Source organism: Macrobrachium rosenbergii, chromosome 24 (genome assembly GCF_040412425.1).
Source record: "Macrobrachium rosenbergii isolate ZJJX-2024 chromosome 24, ASM4041242v1, whole genome shotgun sequence".
NCBI lineage: Eukaryota > Metazoa > Arthropoda > Malacostraca > Decapoda > Palaemonidae > Macrobrachium > Macrobrachium rosenbergii.
In genome coordinates this window covers 13,596,896-13,616,010 of record NC_089764.1, presented here as the reverse complement: position 1 = coordinate 13,616,010, position 19,115 = coordinate 13,596,896, and the positions used below count along the sequence as shown (strand labels likewise).

General features: G+C 36.4%; 1 protein-coding gene across 4 annotated transcripts in view; it reads left to right on the top strand.

The window, feature by feature from the left end:
* Positions 1-12,864: 12,864 nt before the first annotated feature.
* Positions 12,865-19,115, top strand: part of LOC136851876 (outer dense fiber protein 2-like) — a 68,158-nt gene continuing 61,907 nt past the window's right edge. Inside the window, exon 1 of one of the 4 annotated variants that reach the window (XM_067126200.1) lies at positions 12,865-13,029. The gene's annotated coding sequence lies outside the window, so the exon portion shown is untranslated. Of the gene's footprint in view, positions 13,030-14,319; positions 14,479-19,115 lie in introns of those variants that run through there. The other 3 variants (XM_067126202.1, XM_067126203.1, XM_067126201.1) reach the window with 3 other exon arrangements.

Sequence of the window (19,115 nt, the reverse complement as noted above, 5' to 3'; positions counted from 1 at the left end):
AGTAGTTTTACAAATTCAATGAATTTTACAGGGATCCAGAGTATGTAAGCTGATATTTATTGTTTCAAGCTTTTAAATGCCACTACGGCAGACTGCTGTTAGCCTTGAATTCTGTGGCCTGAGTAGATTTCAATTTTATGTGGTTTATTTTTGAGCAGGGAATAACTGTGTACAGTAAACTTTCTAGGTACCTAAAAAAGCCTTCCACTACTAAATGCGTTTGATATCGGAGATTCGTTCTTGGGATCAGGATGTCAGATATAAAAGCTAACAGTTTAAAATCATTTCAAAAGTTGATTCGTTTCACTTTCACTACATGAATGGTAAATTTGCCATTATCAACACCGTTATTGGGTTTTTTTCGTAGTACAAGAAACTACCAGTTTTAAATACAGTGAGACAACACTTCCTAACATGCACAAAAGAAGTATTAATAGCAGCTGGAAGAGAGACAAGGAATGACTGATGCTGCTGCTGTCTCAACCATAAGGCTGAGAACCAAGATCACTCAAATCAACGGCTAGAAAGAGAGGAAGTTATGACGCAGGAAGGGACAAATGTTTCGTTAAGTGTGGGTAAATTCTTATCGACATTCAGAGTCCAAAGGTCAGTGTTTCAGTCACAAAAGCAACAATCACCACTCTGCAGAAAACACCCCAAACAAGAAAAAATGAAGGAGAAGGGCTACTAAGTCACCTAACAGAGAACTCCCAGAGTATCAGAGGTGGTTTTGCAGGAAGGGAATCGTTGGGGAGGACCGAGGCGTTGATCCAAAGACCCATAAGGTCAGAATGGACTGCGATAAAGAAAAACTTGAGAATGTTGAAATCATGGTCATGTTATCACAAGAGTTTTGACATTTATGGGAAATACTGTTATGTGAAATCGAAACTAATATTTAGCTTAAAAAAGGTCCACAGACTGGAACAGTTTGATAAAGGTCATCAATATTTAGGTTAAGAGATCAGGTATTTATAAACACTAATCAAAGAGATCATCATGAAAATCGGATGAAATTTCGGTAAAATAATAAAAATTAAACAAAAACGAAAAACAAATGCACTATGGTGGGGCACACTGATAAAATAATGATGATGACAAATAATACTATAATGTTATTATAATCAAAAAAGTATTTATTTTTAAAAATCATATGAAAATATAATCTTCTTTGGTACAGGAAGAAGCCAAGAACGATAAAAAATGCACACACACTTCCGGCGTCTGCTTTCCGTTAGAATTCCGGAAGTGTGTCGAGTCTACCCGTAATAGCAACACGCCGTCTTATCTGAAAAAAAAAAGAAGAAAAATGTTCGAGATAAGACTGGTGCAGTGGAGGAACTGACTCTAAACACATGTTTATGTGCCTGCAAACTCTTGCTTTATAATAGCTGAGGATTTCATAATATGTAGGTTCTGCTTATGATAAATGAATTTTCACATTTATTTTAGAATTTTTGATAGGTACTTTTCCATTCGTTTGTTCATGTTATGTACCCAAACAGATTCAACTGACAAATAATTTTTACTCTCCATAGGCAGTCCCGTGGGAACATAAGAAAGGACGTTCTTATATTTACTCGTTGAATCCTTACAAAAATTTAGACAATGTCCGTAATAACAAACTGATAATCATCTGACTGTAAATTTTTCTTAAGCCCTATCCTGCGTAAAGGAATGAAACATACAGTGATTGAAATAGAGCGTGCTTTCATTGTTAGACAATGATTTTGTGGGCAATATTACTTGCTAGTCATGCTTTCCAGATATTAAGTCAATCAATATTCCAGTTTTTTTTCTCTCTCTCTTCATCCCTTAGACTCATCTAGATTCAGGTTTGAGTTTGCGAAGGAAAGCATCTGTGATGTCTCTTTTTTCATGGGAGTAAATTGCCATTCCTGTCTGACGAAAAATATTCATTTATTTATCTCAAAAACAAACCTACATGTTCCTCGATGAAATTACTTCAATGCGCTTAATTTCTTTGATGAAGTTGCTAAACGTTAAATACAAATTATGTTATCAAAAACAATCTTCCATTGCTAGAATTACAATGTCAAAAACAGTTCCAACCACAAAGCTTTAAAATTGGAAGAAATATTTCCCCATGAGTTTTATTCATCGCTTCGTAGCAAGCACTGCACTGCTTCTCACCTCTCAATGAGCGTACTTGCGGCCAAATTACTCTCTGGAACGATGTATGACTTCTTCGACACGGTAAGAGCGCTGCATGAAGAACAAAGGCGCATAAAAAGAATAGAAAAGCGAAGACGAAACAGTCACCGGACTAACGGTGTGTCTTAGACATACATCCAGAGTGGGTCTCTTCCATATAATCTCTTAATAATAGCTTTTGTAACAGATCTGGAAGCGTTGGCTACCATGAAACAAAAGCACTAGAATGAAACAAGGCCGCATTCTTTTAAAATGGTTGTCGATAAAAAGAATCGTTTTGTAATGCATTTACGAATCATTTTGAAACGGCACGTTTTGCAAAATATCTGTTCAAGAAAGTTGCCAGTTTTTATGCAGAATTCACCTTAATTAACGGAAACTTCTTTACCACAAACAATCGAAGTCTGATATTGATATTATATGAAACGTCCTGTCATTCCATAAAACCTTAAAATTCTTTGTCATGGAAATTGCTTTTTTCTGAAACTATGATGGAAGAAGATATTCCCAACAACGGGATTCTTTACGCTGGAAGTACACGTCCTTCGACTGGTTACAGGTAACAAAAATCTCTTTGGGCATCCCAAGCTCCCAACATACGACAAAGGCTGAATTCTAATTTCTAAGACTTGCATAGTGTTGTAGTCTTATTGCTAAGTGCTGGCAGTGAAGTACAACAAATATAGCGGAAAATAAGTAACGTATAGGCCTACCAATTTTCGCAATACCGTTGAAGGATGGAATGTGGGTGGAATACTGTATTTAAATTGTTGTCAGTTGTTAGAAGTTTACCAGGAAAACTGATTAAAAACACAAATGTTGTGTTGATTTGTTTTTGCGATACCGTTGAAGGAAGGAATGTGGGTGGAATACTGTATTTGAATTGTTGTCAATTGTTAGAAGTTTACCAGGAAAACTGATTTAAAACACACTTATATATTGTGTTTATTTGTTTTTCATAAAAAGAATTAATATCTGGAATGTGTTAATTTCGATATGGAATAGCATGTGTGAGTAACTTTCTGACTGATTTTGCAAATACAATTAGACCTAACGCTTTACTCTAAGGTAATAATGATCATGAGGTGCTACTTTGGCTTGTCATCTACGAGTCACTTACTCCGAGGCGTTGGTACTAAACTTGGCGGAAGCTCCTTGGGACGCCGTGTTTAGTACTAGCCCATCGGGGATCATGATTATCCTGCCATTGTGGTATTTAGTCGTCCCCAGTTAGTCTTCTTCTTCTGGGTGGCCCTGAACATGCTTCCAATCCGCTAGGTGTATATTACAAGATTATACTGGTAATATGTATTCCGATAAGCAAATCTCAGATGAAATATTAATAAAGTCATTTTATATTTGAATTTGCAGAGAAAAATCATAAAGAAGCAGAAGGTAGCCTTACTGCTTTTAGCATTTGTCGTCGTAGGAGAAGCACAAGGTTCAGGAATAAGTAAGTTTTGACCAATTTTTTTTTCCTGTTTCCTTTCTCTCTACTGCTATTGGGTAGCTTGTTCCATCATCCTCTGTGCTAAGAAAGTCGAAGTAAAGCCGTTGAGCAGTTTTTTCCGCTTTAAGGGGAGAACATTGAATAACAGAATGAATTGTGATCAGGCTTCATCCAAGAAAGTTTAGACTCTAGAGTACAGTCGGTTTTGATATTTTATTCTTAGGTATGACAGTTTTTATTTGATGTGAAAATAATAAAATCTGTACAGAAAGAATGTTCGACAGCATGTAGAGAGGTCTAGTAAGTAAATGAATAGTGCAAGTTGCAGGATAATGATATTCGGATGAAAACTGAAAAATTAAGACTTTTAAACTAGGGTAGAATTACAAGTGATGGAGAAAACTGAAAGTGCAAAATTTTAGATGAAAATGAAGACTAGATAAATTACAAGTTAGGTTAACTTAATTGTCACAAACAATCTTTTAAAAGAGTTCCTAAGCCTTTTTTTTTTTTGTTGTCAGACCTCAATTCATGTGCTCCGTTTAGTGCTATTCGGTTCTTTTTATCACACGATCTTTCACGAATCGCCTTTTATTGGTTAATAAATGTTTCATTTCGAGGATTAACTTTCATTTAATTTCCGATGTTATTCATGATCCAACTGCCGGTTATCAAGTATTATTCACCAACGCATGTTTCATTCATGCTGTTTTGACTCGCCTTATTATTTTTTCCAATATTCCACGCTCTCTTTCATCTCACGTTACCGTTTAGAACAAGTGTTTCAGTTCCTCGTTGGGAGTGTCGGTAGCCTTGCCGGCTAGCACTCTGCTAGGCCCGAGTTCGCGTCTCCGGCCGGCCAATGAAGAATTAGAGGAATTCATTTCTGGTGATAGAAATTCATTTCTCAGTATAATGTGGTTCGGATTCCACAATAAGCTGCAGGTCCCGTTGCTAGGTAACCAATTGGTTCTTAGCCACGTAAAATAAATCTAATCCTTCGGGCCAGCCCTAGGAGAGCTGTTAATCAGCTCAGTGGTCTGGTTAAACTAAGGTATACTTAACTTAAGCTTTACTAGTTGATTTCGCTCATTCTTGTCCCTCTGCTTATTTGTCAGTAAAATGCTTGCAGTTTGTTACTCAATACAGTTAATGTGCTTGCAGTTTCTGTTATTCAGTAGAGTTAATGTGTTTGAAGTCTCTGTTATTCAGTACAGTTAGTGTGTTTGCAGTTTGTTATTCAGTACAGTTAATGTTTGCAGTTTATGTACAGTTAATGGGTTTGCAGTTTCTGTTATTCAATACAGTTAATGGGTTTGCAGTTTCTGTTATTCAATACGGTTAATGCGTTTGCAGTTTATGTTATTCAACACAGTCAATATGTTTGCAGTTTCTGTTATTCAGTACAGTTAATGTCTTTGTGGTTCCGTTATTCAATACAGTTAATGTGTTTGCAGTTTCTATTATTCAATACAGTTAGTGTGTTTGCTGTTTATATTCAATACAGCTAATGTGTTTGCAGCTTCTGTTATTCAATACAGTTGTGTTGCAGTTTCTCTTATTCAGTATAGTAGTTTATTTGTAATTTTGTTATTCAATTAAATTAATATGCTCGCGGTTCTGTTATTAGAGTACCTGTGCTTGCTGTTTATGTTATTCAATACAGTTATTGTGTTTGCAGTTTCTGTTATTCAATACAGTTACTGTGTTTGCAGTTTCTTTTATTCAATACAGTTACTGTGTTTGCAGTTTCTTTTATTCAATACAGTTACTGTGTTTGCAGTTTCTTTTATTCAATACAGTTACTGTGTTTGCAGTTTCTGTTACTCAATACAGTTAATTTGTTTGCCGTTTCCGTTTTTCAATACAGTTAATGTCCTTGCAGTTTCTATTGCTCAATACATTTAATGTGCTTGCTGTTTATGTTATTCAGTACAGTTACTATGTTTGCAGTTTCCTGGCCTAAGGTCGCCAATATTACGATCTCGCCTCTCGAGATCGACAGGTGCTGTAAAATAAACAAGCAATTGGGCTGAAATGACTGACGAGAGGTGACAAACAAAGGAGGGAGGAGCTGAACAAAACCAAAAAGTTACCTTAAAATTAATTTATTTACAATAAAGTTATATACATAATAATGTTAAAAAAATTCATAACTACAAAAAGTCAGGTCAGCAGCAAAAAAAAATTCAATATAATTATACAAAAATAAAGTCAGTACGTCAGCAGCAAAAATCAAAGTGAAAACAGTAAAAAAATGTGTCCAAAAATAAACATTAACAGTATTTACAGGAAGAGCATTGCAATTGACGTTTTCCTATGTTATTTTACAATAACAAAAACACCTGACAAAATTGACCTTTGGACTACATGAACAAGAATTACATAATTGAATTGCAAAACCTCCATAGTAAAAATAATGTGTCCTAAAAAAAATAAAGATTAAACAATGATGGAGGGAGCAACAACAGGTAACAGCACAACAGACTATTATATTTACGTCATAAATACATCAAGCAAGTAAAATGAACAAAAAAATCAACACAGTAGGGTAAACAAGGTTCAATTTCATAACATTATTCTCCCGGGTGCAAAATTATACATAAACAAAAATAACTGAAATCCTTAATACTGCAACGCATTGTGCAGGACACCGAAACACTCGGGAAAAACGTGATACAGCAGAAGTACAAAGGCAAAGGCAATCACCTGAAAAATATATATACAGCCGGAGCTACATATGCCACCACAGACTAAGCTGCAACACAGGAACACTGCAGGACAACAAAGACAGAGCTGATACGGCAACCATCTAGCCCTCAAGCACAGTCCTCCAACTCCAGGCGCCCATGACAGAGTCGATACGACAACCATCATGGCCAAACTCGCCGCTGCTCTGCTGACGAGACCTGCTGACGTCCTCCTCCAATAACGACGACCAAGACAGAGCCGATACGGCAACCATCTCGTCCTCAAAAACTCTCCATTGCTCTGTTGCCAAGGACCTGACCTGACTCAGGTACGGATACCTGACTGCTGCTGACCCCATCGAGACTCTCTGCTGCCCTCAACCTGACTCGATTGCTAACAATACAGTTACGAACCTCAATAAATGTGTTTGTTGCTGTTATTACAGTTAACCTGATTCTGTTATTTGACAGTAAAAGTGTTGACGCCATTCAACAGACGTCAACTCGCCAGAAAGAAAACAAACAAAAACAAATGTTTGCTGCAACAACCCAATATGCTTGGGAACAATCGTTTGCAGTTTCTTTTATTCCAAACGATTGTTCCTAGTTTCTTTTATTCAATACAGTTACTTTGTTTGTAGTTTCTTTTATTCAATAAATGTGTTTGCAGTTTCTGTTATTCAGTTAACAGTTAATGTTTATTGCAATTCTGTTTATTTATTCATACAGTTAAAGTGTTTACAATTTCTGTTATTCAATGCAGTTTATGTTTGCATTTTACAGTTTCTCTTATTCAGTACAGTAGTTTTTATTTGTAATTTCTGATATTCAATTAAATTAATATGTTTGCTGTTCTGTTATTACAGTAAATATGGATTGCTTCCAGGACAAATGTTTAGAAGTTATTCATTACAGTTATTGTGTTTGTCTCGAAGTTTGTTTTTTATTCCGGATACAGTTCATTTGTTTGTCAGATTTTCTTTTATTCCAATGTTAAATGAACAGTTAAGTTTTTTTTTGTTTGCAGATTCAAGTTTCTTTTGAAATTCAATACAAGTATTTATTTATATATGTTTTTGCAGTTTTCTGTTGAGAATGCAACCAAACAGTTAATGTGTTTGCATTTTCTTTTATTCGTGTGGGAAGGGTGACATAAAAATGTACAGTTAATTTGTTTGCAGTTTCTTTTAGTTTCAATGGAACAGTTAAGAGGGGTGAATTATAAAATGTCAAAAATGCTGGGCAATGTAACTGAAGCAACCAAAACAACGAGAGAGGGACTGAAGCTTTTTGAGCTGTTTAAAGGAATAAGCATGCAGAGAAGGGGGTTGTTTAGTAAGGTGGGTTGGTGGGGATGGAGTGCGGTGTTAGGGGAGGGCTGGGAGGATGAGGGTGGGAGGGGTTGCAGTGGGTTGAGAGTGGAGGGGTGTTAGGGGCAGGCAGGTGTTTGACTTGGAGAGAGAGTTAGAGCGGTTGTTTTCTTAGTGCCAGGTTTTTTTCATTTATGTTTTTTCCACATTTTATTAAAGGATAATGACTTATTGTACTACACACAGACACACACACAAACACACACACACACACACACACACACCATGTTATAATATTGTAATGAAATAAATAATTCACAATAACAAAAATAAAGAAAGAGAAAAAGAGCATCAAATACCCTTTTCTCCTCCAGCAAACATCTCAATTTAAAACAATCCCCGAATTATTCAAAACATTTTTATTCATTTCAGACTGGTGCATTTTTCAGTAAGTGAAAGCGGGGACCCGTCAAAGAAATGCCAGATGTAATTATGACTTTCACGGTTCTTAATCAAAAATAATCGTTATGGAGCATATTCTAGGCAAGCACAATGTCAACTTACCATATGAATAGGGTGAGACGTCACTCATTCTTTATTTCTTTTATTGGCTCTTTACGGATAAGTCGTCAGTTCAGAACATATGTTAGAAGGTGCTTTATTTGTTGGCAGCAAACTGCAGTTGTGATTCAATACTTTTTTTATAATTAAATAAATTTTTTATCTCTTTAAAGGAGATCTGATGAACTTTTTCAATCCCTCCAAGAAACACCTTCTCTCCAGCTCTTTATCATTCCCTTCACATGTCACCAAAACAACGGAGGGACTGGCAGTTTTTGCATTTTAATGGTTGATATGGAGTGTCCTGGGCTGGGAGGACATGGAGTGCAGTGGGATGAGTGACATAAACATATAATATTTTCTCTTGTAATGAAATGACTGCAAAAATAAAGAGAGAGAGAGCAACTGATACCATGCTACATCTTCATACATTTTTTAAAGTATCAGAAATAGAGCTTTCACTTGGCTTAACAAAATGGGATTATGATACGGATAAGTGGAAGTTGTTAGAAGGTGCTTTGTTGGCAGAGCAGTTGTGTTTTTTAAAATGGCAGAAAGCATACATCTTATTCTTCATTCATTTTAATGGCTGAAAACAGATTAAACATGTTTCCAACATAAAGAAAATGCCCAACTGGGAAAGTTCTGAAGGTCCTAAAATGAAGTCTTAAGAAAACAGATTCAACACCAACTAAAGAAAATGCCCAACTGGAAAGCCCCAGGTCCTGATGAAGTCCATGAATACTGGCTCAAAAACTTCAAGGCCCTACACCCACGAATAGTAGAACAATTCTAGCATTGTATCACAAACCACTGTACACCCAAATGGATGACCACAGGGAGAACTTCCTTAGTACAGAACGACAAGAACAAGGGAAAATAACAAGTAACTACAGACCTATCACCTGCCTACCAATAATGTGGAAGTTACAAACAGAAAGGCTGCAGAATTTAGTGTAAGGGCACAAAAGACCAGCTCCTGATAGACAAAATGGTAATGGAGTTTTAGGAGATTAGGACCCACTACTATTTCTTTGTATGGGGACATCCAAAAGGGTAAGCACCATCATTTTCCATTTCCATAGTGAATTTAATTGATGGTACTAATTGATTTAACTTGGTAAAAACGTTATTTACATCTTTGTTCACTGGCCATACACAAATTATGTCGTCAACATGCCTAAACCATGTTACATTGCGTGGTACATTAACGACATAATTTGTGTATGGCTAGGGAACGAAGATGTAAATAATTTTTTTGTCAAGTTAAATCAATTAGTACCATCAATTAAATTCACTATGGAAATGGAAAATGATGGTTGCTTACCCTTTTTGGATGTCCTCATACGAAGAAATAGTAGTGGGTTTTAATATAGAAGACCCACTAATATTTCTTCCTATGTTTATTTCTACTCTGGACAAAGCAATAAGGTCAAAAGATCAATGTTTTCATCTATGTTTTTAAGAGCATTTCGTGTATGTAGCCCTGAATATAGTGATGAGGAAATAGATAAGATTAGGAGTGCAGGCAAGAAATTGAAATATCCTGACAATGCATTAAACAGTGCATTTGAAACGGCAAAAAAGACTATGTATCAAAACCAAAAAGAACCTTACAACACAAAAAATTTGCTTGTACTGCCTTATAGTAATAATATGAAAGATATCCCCGATCTTAAGAATTTTGGTGTTAATGTCGCATTTAAGAATAATAAAACAATGAAACATGTGCTTATCAAGAACTCCCCTGACAGTATTAAAGGGTGTGTATATAAAATTCCATGTAAGTCCTGTGACAACTTTTATATTGGCAACAGGTAAAGCGCTGGAAAAGAGAATAGAACAGCATAAGAAATGCATGAGATATGCACAGGGTATTTTTGTACATGTTAGTGAGAACAATCCTGCTATCAACTGGGAAGGAGCAAAAAGGACTGTGTATTCTAATAATGCACTGGAAAGGAATATCATTGAATCTAGCTTTATAAAAGAAAGTTACAGTGATAATATGAATATCAGACAAGGGATGTATAAACTTGATCCTTTAATATCAAAAGAAATTTGTAAATTGTTTAAATTTTAAGGTAGGCAGTAGAGATGTATGAAAATAAGATTATCATGTTTGTAAGCACAATACGGGGGCAGCAGTGCTAATGAGTTTTCCAAACTCCGCCTCCCTGACACCTACCTGGTGTGGCTCTGATGTCGCCTATGGTCGGTATGTTTATCAGTATTGTCCCCTGAAAGTATATTGTGATTTTTAGCCAAATGAGTTTTGAAGGCCACTTCTACCTTGATATTGGCTTGTGGGTGGATATGTAGTCTCTAACGGTTGTGTATGTTCGTCAGTACTGCTCCTGTAGTATATATATATATTTGTGACTTCTAATACTCTGTATCAGTCCTTCTTCAATGGCTTGGAAATAAAGTTGAAACCGGTTATTTTTCACCTGTGGTTATGTGTGATAAATGAATCAAAAGTGATTATAATCATATATATATATATATATATATAATATATATATATATATATATATATATATATATATATATATATATATATATATAAATATTATATAATATATATATATATGTCTTCTTATGATATGTGAAAGTAATATGTTTTCTGTGTTTTTTTATGTGTTTTCTTTCAGATTTCTCATGAGCTGTGAAGTATAACAAGGTGGTTTTGTAGTATGTATGCTTTTGTACAATGCTTATATGTATTCTTTTGTATTTGTCATATATTGACTATAATAACTGAAATAACATTAATAACGTTTATGGGCGAGTCAGGTCTTACAAAGGGTTGGCTGCTTGTGTGTTTATTTAGGTGGACAGGAAATGGGTATGTGAGAGAGATCGTAGAGGTCACTTATGTTATCAGTTACCAGTGAGAAGGGGTGACAGGTTTGATAGCCATGGTCAATTCAGAGGCCTGTGTGTGTGTGTGTGTACACAAGTGTTTAAAACAGGGAGCTGTCAGTCAGTCAGATAAAAGGCAGACCTATGCAACTCTCTGAGCCAGGGAATAAATTTCCTAACTTTTTTCCCTCTTCAGGGGAAGAATCTGTTTTTTTCCATTTCTCTCCCCAGGGAAGAAACTCATTATGTCTGTTCCTTCAAGGGTATCCACATTCTACAAATACCTAGCTGGCAACCCAGGTTTAACCTCATGGAAGATATTGGTAAAATAAAGTTCAGTTCAGATAGAGATTTGGTAGACATAGGGTGGTCTCTCTCTCTCTCTCTCAACCCCTCTTATATGAGAAGAATGTAAAATTGTGGTTACTCTCCCCAAACACATAAGTTTTGTGAACTGTTAATAATGTTTAATGCTCCTTTGGTAGAATCTGATATAAGAGAGAGATTACTGTAACAGGCCTAACAAAAGTGTTTTATGAGGAAAAAGGAGTTGTGAAATGGTGTGCAGAGATTGGTATAAGATAAAGTGGCATTTACTTATTTTTCACCATGGTAAAAAGTTGAATATGATTTTGGTAAAAAGTTGAATATGATTTTGGTAAAAAGTTGAATATGATCTTTTAAAAAGCTGGATGTAATCTTTAAACAGATTTTGCCTTAGTGAAATTATTGTTGATAAACTTTTTGTGCATTTTTACATGTTCTTGTCTTTACATTTATTTTATGTGTTCTTGAGTTTATAATTTCACAGTGTTACCCAAGATTTTGTGTTGGTGATTTAACATTGATTTAGTTAGCACTTTGTATGTGTTGATACTTTAACATTGAATAATGTGTTGATTTCATTTCTTAAGATTTCTTTTTCAAATTTGGAGTAAATCTTAATAGTTTGAATTTTGCTTAGTTAACATAAATTACTGATAAATATAAAGTTTTGTAAATTAATCTTGTTTAAGAATTTAAGAATTAATTAAATCTTACGTTGTTTTCAAGTAGTAGTAATTTTTTTTGAGATTGTGGACTCTACTTACAACTTTTGAACTTAGAAATAAATTTTTGTATTTAAAGTTTTAAAAGTACAGTGTTTCATTTTGACCACCAGTGAATATGGTTATTTGTGTATGCACAGGGTAAGTGATAGACATGCTTTGTTCTCCTTTGTGTTTATTGAAGTGAATTAGGACTAGGGAAACAATTATAGTTGTTACCTCACTCATAACCTGATAAACTTAGATTGATTTTTCAAGTGATAATCAGGTTTTAAGGGATCACTGTTACCTTTAGAGTGTTCATTCGTAACATTATTGTTGTGAGGTTTCAGGTATCTGGATTTAATAGTCATGTAAAAACCAGGTACTTGATCACTTCTTGACTATATATATATATATATATATATATATATATATATATATAATATAGTTCCAGATGAGGTATTATATCAGTAAACAGCAGGGTCCGTAAAACACATCATAAAAACCACGGTTTAATCAAGAAATGTTTCACACATTGCTCAGTGCATCTTCAATCTGTAAAATTTACACAAACTCATTAAAATATTACAAATCACAATAAAATTACTATAAACATCAATTTACTAATTACAAAAACTAAAATGAAACTTAGCGTCAACTTTACTTAACAAAAAACCACAAGAATTGTGTATAGTAAAAGACAGACCCAGTGCTTAACAACCTGTTAGAGTGGAGGAGGAAGAAGAACGAATGACCAAGACAGTAAACCCACCCTAGACTTCAGTCATGCTAGATATAGAGGAGCAGCAGACACGGAGTTTAAAGACGGAACCAACCGTTTAATGTGTGAAGACCACTGTGGCTTGCGCCGCCAATAATAGAAAAGTGTTTTTTATCGACTTGAATCTTGCATATGGAAGCATGATTCCTACTACTTGAGAATTCAGGTTTGCTAATTCTCTGTTCCGTTCTGAAACTATAACCCTTGTGACTACAATATCTCACCCGCAACAACCTTCGGCAAGAACCAGCATAATTACCGGGACATCCCGGGCATTTAGGTTGTAAATAATGTTGGATCTCATGAAGGTCGGCAGTTTGTCTTTGTGGCTGAAAAATGTGCAAGTCTTTAGAGGATTGACAGGGATAAGATGCATATTAAGGCAGCCAAACTCTTGTTCAATTATGTGTTTCATTTTAGTTGTAACTTATTATCTGAGATAAAAAGGATGGCAGCGAATAGTTTTTTCCTTTGGACATTGTGAGAGGGAGTCGGCTTAAAATAATTATATAAAAGCAGCCTGTTAATAATCTATAAACCACATTTTCTCGATAAGAGTTTGTAAAAAAAACCTTAGTAAAAAAAACCCTATCTCGTTGTGAAAAAGAGACCAGATCGAAGAGTAACGAATATCCCTGTGAACCATAGTGTAAATGGAGTTCAATTTAAAATTCTTAAAACATGAGTCCCGTGTACGATTTTTTCCTGTACACAGACGTGGTAAATTCACCATTATCTCTACTGACTCTAATATTTAAGAAAGGGAGAGAGTTGTTACTTTCATTTTCCATAGTAAATTTCATATTTTGGTGATGTTTATTAACATGATCTAGGAACATCTCATTTTGTCAAGGTTGTTTGAATAACACAAAATTATCATCGACATACCGTCTGTAGCAGTGGTTCTCAATCTTTTTTTTTTCAGTGATGGCACACTAACTAATGTAACCATTAGCGTGGCACCCCTTCTTCACCATCCCACCATGTCGCATGAATTAACTTCTTATTTAATGAATAAATTGTTATCCATACTCAAACCAAAATCATCAGCACTCCGCACATGCAGAAATATATCATACAAACAAAGAGCATATCAGAAAAATTAGATAAACATAATTAGAGTAGACACACTGATAACAATTATATGAAGTCTTTTTTTTTAACAAACGTTCATTGAGATGATCTAGCCAAGACAAAATTCATGACAATCTTGCGGCACCCCTAGGCACTGTGTGGGGCACCCCAGGGTGCCACGGCACCCAGTTTGAGAATCACTGGTGACTCTATGGGTTCAAACACATCTGGGAAGTTGGCCAATAAGAAGAAAAATATAAATGTTTCATTAGGCGTAGAAGGAAAGAAAGCAAATAAAGTAACCAAACAAAGTACTGGGTAGCGAGTACTTTGATTTGATGGGCCGTTACAGAATGAAAGTTTCGCACATACATTTCCTAAAGAAATGTAAACAAACAAAGGAACTTGTTGACAGCTTCACGGGATACCGACTGATTCAAGTGAACGACTAGTATTATACAGGTCTAAGAGCCCTAGATCTGACAGTAATATAACAACTAATAGAATGTATTTTGTGCATCTTTTAGAGAAATGCTAATATGTAAGTGGTTTGAAAAAACATGTCTTGTACAATAGGCTAAAAAAAGTGTTTAGGACTAGGCTTGGCTAGGTTCTATTAGCCAAGGTTAACCTGGATAGACGTAACAGTAACCAAGGCTGAATAAGTACAGTTTTACAGGGAATTCGAAAATTGTTGAAATATACAATTTCGTTTAGTTTTTTATGTGATTTAAGTTTGATATAATCCCACTTAGGCTACATCCCCCTCAGAGCACAGCTTATTTAACGAAAGGATTCCCCTGCCCCCTGTTGAGAGATGGATTTTTTGTTTGGGGAAAGGGTAAAACTCCAGGGTAACTTCGCATGGGTTGTCATGTTGTTATGGAATGGATCCGTGCATGCGCAATTCATGAGGGAGCCATATTATGTTCAAGAAGGGAAGGGCTAAGGGAACCTATTATAAAAGGAACTATACTAACCTAATGTCCCCTAGCCTAACCTAACCTAACTTAGCAGTCTATTACTTAGTCCAGGGGCTCTTTCCCCCAGAGCCCCCCCCATGAAGGAAAATCCACATTTTACCAAAATATACCATATAACACTGTCCATGTGCAGTAGCATTCCAGGATGGCCTGTTAATTACAGGTTAATTAAAGTCAACTGCCAAAAAATATTGGTAAATTGGTAATAAGCAACCAAAATACTACAGGAAAAGTCAGTTTCCAAGGCAATACCTGACGCGAAGCAACCCCTTAGTTCTGCCGGGGTAAGAACACAGACAAGTGAAAATCTGGGACATACAATATTTTAACCAATATGAGGTACTTTTCAAGGCAGAACTATGGGGTTGCCCCACATTGGGTATTACCTTTGAAATTGACTTTTCCTGTCGTATTTTGATTGTTTATTAACAATTTACCATTAATTTTTTTGACGGTCAACTATAATTAACCTCAGAACTTCATCCAAAAAGCTAATCCCTAAGGAAACTGAGAAAAAAGGGGGGGAGGGACACAGTTGTATGGATACATATCCAGCCAGTCATGTTAAAATATGAACTTTAAATCGAGGAAAACCCTCTTGAGTACAGTATGCATACTAAAGGCCAAGTGGAGTTTGAGGAAAAGTAGGGATATGGAGGTGTTGAGATCTCTCTCACAGTGATGGATGGTTGAGGAATTTGTGGGGGGAGATTCATACACTGTTTACATTTTATACCTTTCTATTTCCACTGTCTATAACTGTCTTTTTTTTTCTGCAATCTTTTATTTCTCGTTCGTCCTCGTTCGTCAGTCATAATAGATATATAGTGCTTATGCACATTATTTTGTTTCTAATTAATTATATCTATCATATATATGTTACAAAATGTACTCCCAATTGAGGAAAGATGTGTTAAGAATCTGATTAAAGGCAAGAGGAGTTTGAGGAAGAGTGTGGTTAAGGAGAGATTGAGATTTTTCTCTCAGTGACAGTAGATTGAAGGAGTGGGGCGATTCATACGTGATGCTTACCTGTTATCCCTTTGTGTTTCCAGTGTTTTTGTCTTTCCTTTTGTTCTGCAATCATTTATTCCACTTTCATCAGTCACAATAGTTTCTTCTCATGTACATTATATTGTTTCCAATTGATGACATTTACCTTTATATTATATTCCATGTTATACCAAGACAAATTTTGTTTTGTTTTTTCTTATGTTGTCATATGTATTTCCTTATGGCCTGTTCTTCTTCACTTCCGTTACAGAAAGTATTTCATTCAGTTCCTTTTATAATAGGTTTCTTCATTGGGGGGTCTGGGAGGGGCTCTGCCCCCCGGCTAAGTAACACAGCCTACTAGGTTAGATTAGCATACTATCCTTTACAATAGGTGTTCTTTAACGGGGGCGGTCCGCCCGTGCTTAAGTAGCACAGCTTACTAGGTTAGGGTAGGTTAGGTTATATACTATTTTTAATAAGTTTTCTTTATCGGGGGTCGCTAAGAACACTGCCTACTAGGTCACGTTAGGTTGCTATACTTCGATTTATAACATAATTTTGGGAATTTCATAATTATTATGTCTGATTTGTAACTGATTGCTTTAATACAGCGTGTTTTTTTATACATTTCTGTTTCTTTAGGACTTACCTCAATACTACCTGTTATATGTTAGTATGTTTCTACCACTTCCCAGATAATTTCCTACTTTCTTATCCACATTCCTCTAGAATTTTCTTTGCCACCTTGTTTCAGTGACGTCATTTCCCCCAACTGCTCTCAACCAACCAAAAGCCTTATCACCCACACCAACCTGGGTTTCTATGCCCCTAATTTACTCAGTCTTTCATAGCAGTACAGTGGTGGGTACATTGCCTTCTACATCAGACTCCACTAATCTTATAACTCATGATAATTTGCCCATTACTTGTGAGAATTGTTCAGTAAATTATTGTGAATTCAGTTATTATTATTTTGGTAATTATGGTAGATTAATTAAATTGTGTCAAAATCACAGCCCGTTAAGAAAATAAAAGGCAGCCACTAATTTTTACCCTCTAGATGGGTAAGGTAAGTCTGTGTATGTTTCATTGTCATTGTATAAACTGAATGGTTTATTACCTTTGAAATAGGTTTTATAAATGTAGAACATCGCACTAAAAGTTACCTTGGAAATTGATTTTTCCAATACTTTTGTTGTTGCTGATGAAGGAGGTAGTGTTTTTTTATTGTCGGTTTACTATCCTTTGTTCCTAGTCCCTCCCTCATCCTGATTCTCTCCCACCCCTTACACTCCCATGACCCGTTATTCTATTTTTAGAATGGGACAGTTGGTCTTTCCTCACTTTCCTGAGGAATTCTTATCAAAACCCTTCTTGTTCCTCCCCTTCCCTTAGCCTATCCCTTCTTGAACATATGGCTTCGTAATGACTTGTGCAAACACAAAACCATTCCATAACAAAAACGTGTCCGATTTATATCCCAGTGTGCCCCCCATCCAAAACACCGAGTTTCCAAAGGGTCCCCATCATTGATGGGTAGAGTTATAATGTTAATAATAGTTGCCAGACAATAAACAACACCACCTACTTCGTCAGCAACACTAAAAGTATAGGAAAAATAAATTTTATATAAGTAACTTACCAAATAATTACATATCTATTAGTTTCTACTTGACGCGGCAGCTCAAAATTCAAAATTCACGGTAGCGCTCTTTTGTTTTGGGTGTAGGTAGACTGCCCCACCCACTTTCGGGGAAGAATAGATACAACATAGCTAAAGAGCTCAATTCATTGCTGCCGGTCAATGACTAAGTACTGGTTATTGAGCAGCCCTTGGTTTGTTTTCACCAGATGGTTGGATATCTTGATTTGGTGAAGTACTCTTTATTTTTTGGTAGCGTTCAGCTGTTAATTAGCGTAGCTAATATATTTTCAGTTATCTTTATTGACTGTGACTTTCCCGATTTGGACTTTTTGATTAATCATGTCAGATTCTAGTTTGTCTAGCGTTAGGTATTGCAGCAAAGGCTGCAAGATTAGACTTCTTCAGCTAAGTATAACACTCATACTCTCAGTAGTTCTTGTAAGGAACCAATTTTGCTCGCCTGATCTTAATTGTGAGGAATGTGAGGACTGAGATAAAGGGACGTGGAAGACTTTGCAGAACCCTTTGAACAAATTGCAACGTGACCGACTAAGAAGGGCAACTGCTAGAGCTGAAGGTAAGGCTTCGCTAGTTTGGTTAATTCTCCAGGAGTTGATATTACCGCTTTGCCTATCCCTTCAACACCTGTGACTGCATTTTCTCCTATTTCCAGTCCTCTACTTTTCCTGTTACTCCGTTACCTGACTCTCATTCTTCTGAACCCAATGCCATTGCCAGCTTAGAAGCGCATGTGGATCAGAAATTTAATTTGTTACTTTATACTGTTTCCTAGATTGGGAGTTCTGTGAAAGTCCTGATGGACAAATTTAGTGCTGGTGCAGTGTTGAGTGCAGTGTCAGTGGAGGGGGTGACTACTCATCCCACCAATGCTCTTAGAGGACCTAGACCAAGGTCCCTGCTAAACTCCCCTTGCTCACCTGGGAGGAAGCAAACTGGCAGTCCAAGGGTGGTTGGTGGGGTTTGCCCACGAGTAGTTGCTGCTTCATCTGAGCCTGTTGTCTGGCAATCCCAGGACTCAGAGGACCGCCGTTGGAAAGGCGTCTGATTTGATGTTCATACTTATCATCTAGTGATTCGGACTCACATGGGCCCAAAAAGTGCAGTGGGTGTTTTGCTAAGGTTTCAAGGCCATTGAAAATGCCTGGCGCTTTGTTAGAAGTTGACTCACCCCCCCGCTTGTAAGCGAGCTTTAGAGAGGGACTGTAGTCTGCTCCCTTTGTGTAGTTTTTGGGAGTCTCCTGTTAAAGCTTATTGCGTCCATTCAGTGTCCAAAGAGCGCCCTGACTCCAAAAGAGTGTATGCCTGTCCCGTGCATCGATGTAAAGTGTCTGAGTGCCCAGAGTCCGAAAGTGTAGTGTATGAGCGCCCAGTAGGGGACCATTCTGTGTCCGAGGGTCTATCACGAGCTCTGTGTCCGAGCGTCATCATATGAGCGCCCTGTGTCTGAGCACCCATTGTATGAGTATTCGTTGTCCGTGCTTCTGGTTTGTGGGCGCCCAGTGTCCAAACATTCCAGGTTGGAAGGTTCAGTGT